Source organism: Carettochelys insculpta, chromosome 9 (genome assembly GCF_033958435.1).
Source record: "Carettochelys insculpta isolate YL-2023 chromosome 9, ASM3395843v1, whole genome shotgun sequence".
In the NCBI taxonomy this organism is placed as follows: Eukaryota; Metazoa; Chordata; order Testudines; family Carettochelyidae; genus Carettochelys; species Carettochelys insculpta.
Window position 1 is genome coordinate 65,167,431 of NC_134145.1, and position 6,967 is coordinate 65,174,397.

The following is a 6,967-nucleotide window of genomic DNA, read 5'->3' on the forward strand; positions in this document are numbered from 1 at the left end:
CGCTTTCCAGACAAGGCATTCTATCCCCACACTGTCTCCGCCTGGCTGTCACACCAGAGAACATAGCTATCTATGTCTCCTGGGGGCTGAATGTGGCTCTTAATCAGGTGGGAGGCGTGGGCAGGACAGCCCTGGTTTTGCTGATTCTTGCTTGGTGTTGAGAAGCTCGTGGGAGCCAGGAGCGTTCCCTTCCTCAGAGCACGTGGCGTCCCAAGAGCTCATGCAGGCTGCTGCAGTAGAAATAGGCCACCTGTGCTCAGGCAGTCCTACTGCTCTCAGCCACTGAGCATTGTGATATTTTTGCCTGACAGAGCAGCAGCAACAGCAGCCCAGGTTCATGCTGAAGGATTTCCTTTTCAATGATGCACCTTAAACTGCTCCAGTCCTCACCTTCACCAGGGCTCACTGGGCTTTGGAAGCCTCATCTCCTGCCTAGTGAGTGCTGCCCCGTTGAAGGCGCATCCCTCCAGTGGGTTATGCTGTGTACAGCTCTGCTGCCCTTGATTCACACCGGGATAAAATCCTGCCCCAATAACAAGACGACTCTGGATCCCACCCCAGCCAAAAGTGACCATTTGGGGCAAGCAGTCGCGTGCTGGGCACCCAGGCCAGCTGGCTTTGTCCATGAAAACATAAGAGCAGGAGAACGGCCGTACTGGGTCAGTACCCTATCTCCTGGCAGTGGCCAATGCTGGGTGTCCCAGAGGAATGAACAGAATAGGCAGTCAAATGAGCCTTCCCAGCTTCTGACAGAGGCTGGGGACATCATTCCTACCCACCCTGGCTCATAGCCATTGACGTACGTATCTGCCATGAGTTTATTTAGCTCTTTTTTGAGCCCTTGTGTAAGCTTGGCCTCCTCAACAGTCTGACTGTGAGCTGTGTGAAGAAATACTTTCTTTCATTGGTTTAAAGTCTCCTGCCTATTTAAAAAAAAAAGATCAGCTCCTGAAGTCCCCACCCCGCCACAGCTCACTGCCAGATGTCAGATTGCTTTCATCCACTTCCACTTCCTGAGCAACAGGTTGGTGCCCTGACCCTTTAGCTGTGTGTGGGTTTAAACCCATGTGCTGTGAACATGCAGCCGGCCCTGGGAGTGTACTTGCTGCGAAGGTGGAGCACCTGGGGCCAGAATAACATGCATGGTAAATGGAGGCTTCAGCTGCACAGCCATGTTTGTGAGTTCTGTCATATTTTCTCTTGAATTTTTTTCTGTCACGTGGTTAAATTGCGCTGTGTCCTTGACTTTCAGCTCCTAAACGCTTGACTCTCCCTGTGTACTGGGCCAGCCCAAGCCAGAGGCATTGTGAGAAGTCAGTCAAAGAGCAGCACGTGCTGTCCGAGGTGTGGGATCCTGCTGTGGCTAAACCCCTCTTCCCTGACCTGAGGAGAGCTGGATTCTGTGGGGTGGCTGTGTCAGGTCATGGAGGGGCCACTTGCTTTCAGGTCATTGGTAACTAACGTTGCTGGCATTCTGCACGTGCCACCGACTTCCGCTCCAGCTGCCGCGTGTTAGGAACAGCTGCAGCAGAACGTCCTGCCTGGTGGGCACCCATGCGTGGCGGTGTTGGCAGGCTCAGAGGGGCAGCTCAGACAGTCACCGCAGACGGTTGCTTGCCAGCCATGGGGAAGGCTTGCAGAAGAAGTAGCAGTACTGGAGAGTTTCTCCTCATGGCCCAGAGCCCAGGCAGCAACCCCCACAGCTGGGAAATCACAAGGCAGAGCTGCACCTGCAGCAATAACTGGCCTTTCCCCAGCCCTGTGGGGTCCGGGATGCACTGTAATCCAGAGGGGTCTGCAAAGTGCCTGGGTCAGTGCAAACCTGCACTCAGCCCTGTTCCTTCAGAGCCAGCACAGCTGGGACCTAGCCGCGTTCTCCTGGCCAGCGATAGAAGCGTAGATGGGCGAGCGCACAGCCGGGACTGCAGGCAGTTCACCTCCAGAGTCAGGATTACCAGAAGGACCAAGCTCGACTCTTTCCAGGCAAATTGACTTTTTGCCTGGCCCCAGCCTTGAGCAACTGGGCTGTTCTCTGCCCTTTGCCCCAGCACCAAAGAGCCAGGGGCTCTCCTCCCTCCCAATCCAAATGGCTTAGTTTCCTCTGCCCAGAGATGCTAACTCTGCATTGTCCGCCAGGGCCCCTTTGTCTCTGCTCTTGAGGAAAGCTCCAGTTCAGTCCCCTCCCTCCGGCTGAGCCTGCTTCAGCCCAAGTAGTCAGTAGGGTTCCTCTGCCTTCCAGCATGGTCCTGAGAGCATCATTAGAGACAGGTAGAGCACCGGCAGTAGGGAGCCAGAGCACTTGTTCATGGTTGTGCAGGGGGCAGCTAGGGAATGCTGCATGGAGGTGTGCCTGAGCAGGGCCCTTCATTCCCAGCCAGAGCAGCACCTGTAGCCAAGGTGTCTCCGCAGCATACCCAGAGCCAGAACCGTGAGGGGAGATGGTCTGGGGGCAAGAGACCAAGGTTGCTTGCTCATGATGGCCAGCACCTGTGCTAGAAATGCGGAAAGTTGGCCAGAGTGAAAGGTTCCCAGTGGAGGCTGGCTTTAAGCAGGGGGATCCTTAGGGTATGGGACTGAACTGCACAGGGGGCAGCCGTTCAAGGCCTTATTGGGAACAGTCTGGATCAACCAGCAAGTGCCCACTGGTTCCCATTGTCCTCAGCACTGTGGCCAGCTGCGCAGCTGGAAGCCAGTTGCCTCGTGGCAACTGTTCAGAAAGGGATGTTTCTTCTGCACTGGTGGCCATAGGCTGGATCCAGCTAGCTGCTGGGAGTGGGCTTAGCATCCCCTTGTGTGTACAGCTGCTTCTCCCCCACACCCCCGCAGGAGCCTGCTCTTATCCTAGTTGTTCTGGGCATGAGCCTGCTCCGAGCATGGCCCCAACAAACAGCTACAGGCACCGCAGGCGGCTCCTCAAAGACTGAGCTCACAACCCTGGGTTCAGCAGGCCAATGCTCCACCCACTGAGCTACCCCTCCCCACTAAAATTAATTGGAGATACACATCTCCTAGACCTGGAAGGGACCTCAGGAGGTCACCTAGTCCAGGTCCCTGCATTCTTGGCAGGACCAAGCACCATCCCTGACATCTGTTTGCCCCAATCCCTAAATGGCCTCCTCAAGGATTGAGCTCCCAGCCCTGGGTTTAGCAGGCCAACATGCTGGAAGCTTGGCCCCACCTGCAGGCCAGGAGGGTGGTACAGATGCAACTGGACTGGTGCAACAGTGCCAGCACCTCACCAGCCAGGTAAGTGAGAATTACATGCAAGCCATTTGGCCGCTGTGGTGCTCCAGGGATCTTCCAGCACTGCGTAGGCGCTGGGAACTCGAACATCTCTGTGCGCTCAGAGGTACGAGGGCCACTCGACACCAGGACAAGGTAACTCTCTCCCGTGCAAACCCTCCGAAGGGACCAAGTAACAGGACTCAATATTGGCCCATTCTGAAATACATTAATTGTTACTATTTATGAAGGCTGATGAGTCAGCCACTCCAGCCAGTGACCACTCCAGGGAGGGGTCCAGTCGGGGGAAATTCCAAAATAACAGCAAACACTGGAAGCTGGCTACACCAAGCTCAGGCTAACAGCTTTGCCTGAGTTCTAAGTTGTACCTTTGTTTGGTTTCATTCATTAACTGGCTCCTAAAACACCTTCCCTCTCCCCAGCTGGGATGCTGGGGTATGGCAGAATCTCAAAACCAACAGATCAGAGAGGAGCTAAAGTCTGTCTCATTGTAAAAGCTGCAGGGAATTTCCTGCACAAAAAGTGGGCCTCTCGTGGTTGATTTATTCTGAGTCATTGTTTTGCAGCCTGCACCCACAGAAAAGCTACACCCAGCTCTGTGACTGTTACTGCTTGTGCAAGTCCTTGAAGGCAGTCTGGCTGACTTGTGAAATAGGCATGAGCAAAATCCAAAAGAACAGGCCAGGTTGCCAAAAACAAACAAGCAAACAGAGTCCAGGAGCCAAGGGCAGGCAGCACCCTAACAGAAAGCCATGCTCTGGCTCATCACTACCATGTGTTCACTGGCAGAGACAACACAAGTCTTTGCCAAGCTCCCTGCCTCCTATTAGCCAATGAACTATGTTAAAGCCTCCAAAAAACTTTGCTCTTTAACCTGAGTAAAGCAGCACGAAAGACCCCATGTCGTATCCTCTCCCGTAACCTTTTGCTACCTGTGACAGGGTTCTCTCGCTGCTCATGGTGCCGCTTCCTGCTGTTAGCAGTTTCCATGTGGTGCACTCTTCTTTGGTGATCTCTCCACTCATCCCATCTCTCACGTGTAGTCCCTCTTGCTCCCAGAGCTGCAGCTTCCTCTGTGGGAGTGGACTGTAGCCGGTTCACTTGATGTTTCTCCCTTTCTGCAGGAATAGGAATGCTTGTGTGTGCTGATGCCAGATGTTCTTGCCATCTCTACAGCTCTTGCACAGCTCCAAGCATTGCCCAGAGCTAATGCTTGTGACCACTTTGAGAACAGAGGAGCTAGGAGCCTGTGCAGTTGTGAACTCTCCAGGAACTCCCAGCCCTACCTTGCAGAATGGAGGAAACTTCTAAAGTTTAGGAGGCAGGATATCCAGGCTTGGGCCAAGAGCTAGGTATGAAATGCGGGGCTGGGGACATGATGGTGAGAATGAAATGCTAGGGCAGTCTGTGAAATGGTGGCATGCAGAGGCCAAAGGAAAGAGACTGGCACAGGCAAACGGGAGGGGCATGCCACGCACACCCAGACTGGCTCCATACCCCTGCCAGGAATCAGTCTGAGGCTGGTGATGTTTGTTATACAGCTGCCTATAACTGCGTGTGTTGCAGGGCCCCACCCATCCCTTCCTGTGACAGGCTGAGCTCATGGCTCACCCACATTTGTAACAGGATCTGATGACGGTTCCTTGGCTGCGAGAATCTGAAGCAGAGGTGGGTCAGAATGAAAAGCCCAGGTCCAAAATCTGTAGCCTGATGGCTGGATTAAATTTAATCTCCTGGCGTGGCAAGGAGGCTGTTTGCTAAGAGCCATTGTGCGCTCTGCTTCAGAAATACTGTATTCACAGTGGTTATTAAATCACCGTATGTCTGAATACCTGAAGTGTCAGGTGGTATCTGCATCAAGATATCTGCTGTCTGCATCTGTCCTAAGCAGACCAAGTGAGGGGGAAAGACTCGTAGAACTGCAGAAGGCTATGGTTGGACAAGATTGCATGAGGTCATCTATTCCAAACCCCAAGGAGCGTGTGGGCAGGCAGGGGCAGGGGTGGGGGTAGTGAAGCAGAACAAGAGTTCTAGGAAAGCACGTACATACCCAGTTTGTAGGCGTGTTGGGGGGGCTGCTGGGTGAGTTGGGCTTGGGGTATCTCTCCTTGATAGGGTTTTCTTTGGGAGTGAGGGAGGATATGGCAACATCTGGATGGCTGAGGTACCTGCACATCCTCCCCTAAGAGATACTGGCAAAAGTACTGTCTAATGTTATTTATTTAGGATGGTCTCGTATTCACGTACACTGCTACTCCTGAAGTATTGATTTTGTAACTGAAGTTGAAATAACAGCTGTTCTCACTCTTCTCTGGGGTATGTAATGCCACCCTCACTAGAGCCTGCACACAGATAATATTCTTATGCTCGTCCCCAGGGAACCACCTGGGAACAGAGCTCAATCCCTTCCTTGCCTGAATCCCTTAAACAAATGATCTGTCCCAGTAACTACTCATGGCAGGGTCATTCTGATAAACTGTATGTCCAATTTGCTGTCTCCACACCTGGATAATTCACTTCCTCTGCGACTGTAATCTGCGCCAGCCAGCTCACTTGATGCTTAGCGCGCCTCCTGCCTGCCCCATTTCTGCTGGACAGACGAGGTGTGCTCCTCAACTGCATGTGCCTCAGCATGTTTTGCACCTACTCTTTAACCTCCAGATTTTATACAGCTGGGAATCTTCAGGTCCTGAGCAGGTGTGAGGCCTGCATAACTTTATTAAATAAAAAAAGCAGTCAAGTAGCACTGTAAAGACTAACAAAATAATTTATTAGGTGATGAGCTTTCATGGGACAGACCCACTTCTTCAGACCATAGCCATACCAGAACAGACTCAATGGCTATGGTTATGGCTATGGTCTGAAGAAGTGGGTCTGTCCCACGAAAGCTCATCACCTAATAAATTATTTTTTAGTCTTTGAAGTGCTACTTGACTGCTTTTTTGTTTTGATAATATAGACTAGCACGGCTTTCTCTCTGATACTTTATTAAATAAATGTGTTATGTATAATTTATTTTCCTTTTTTCTATGAATTAACTACTATGAATTCACAAGCATGAGGGGGAGAAGTTTTATATTCTTAACAGGCACAAAATTAGCTAGTTACAGCACTGGGTGTGTTAATTTGTCACAGAATTGAAGGAGAAACATAAGGTAACAAGTAAACTGACAACATGCTGGCCATGAATATCAGTGTGTAAGGTATGTCTGGATTGTGTGTAAAGATTTATGCATGTGAGCTGGAAATAAGTTACTGAAATATGGTCTGTGAGCAGAATTGATAAACGTTTGGCTTAGGCAGAGGACTGTGGATTCACTTGTGTGGGCCAAGTTTTGTAAGCCTCAGGACAAGGGAATGCAGTAAGCCCTCCAGATATGTGCCACTCCGGCTAGTGGGACTGCTGCCCCTGACAGGAGCAGTTTCCTTGCAGCTACCTGGCTCCCCTCTGCTTGCAGAGGGGGGATACTGAGCAGAGCGGCAGCCCTGGTTAGTTTCCTGGCTCCAAGGAGTGGAGGGGAGCTGGGAGCCAGGCTACCCCTGGTTCCTGCCTCCCCTCCACTGGCTGGTGCCAGGAAACTGCTGGAGGCTGCTGCCCTGGTCAGTGTGCCAGGTTTCCCAAGCTGCAAGTGGTGGGGATATTTGAAGCAGGTTGCCCATGGTTCGCAGGTTGCTGCCCCTCGGAGAGCTAGGAAACTGACCAGCCCTGTTGGGAAGGAGAGTC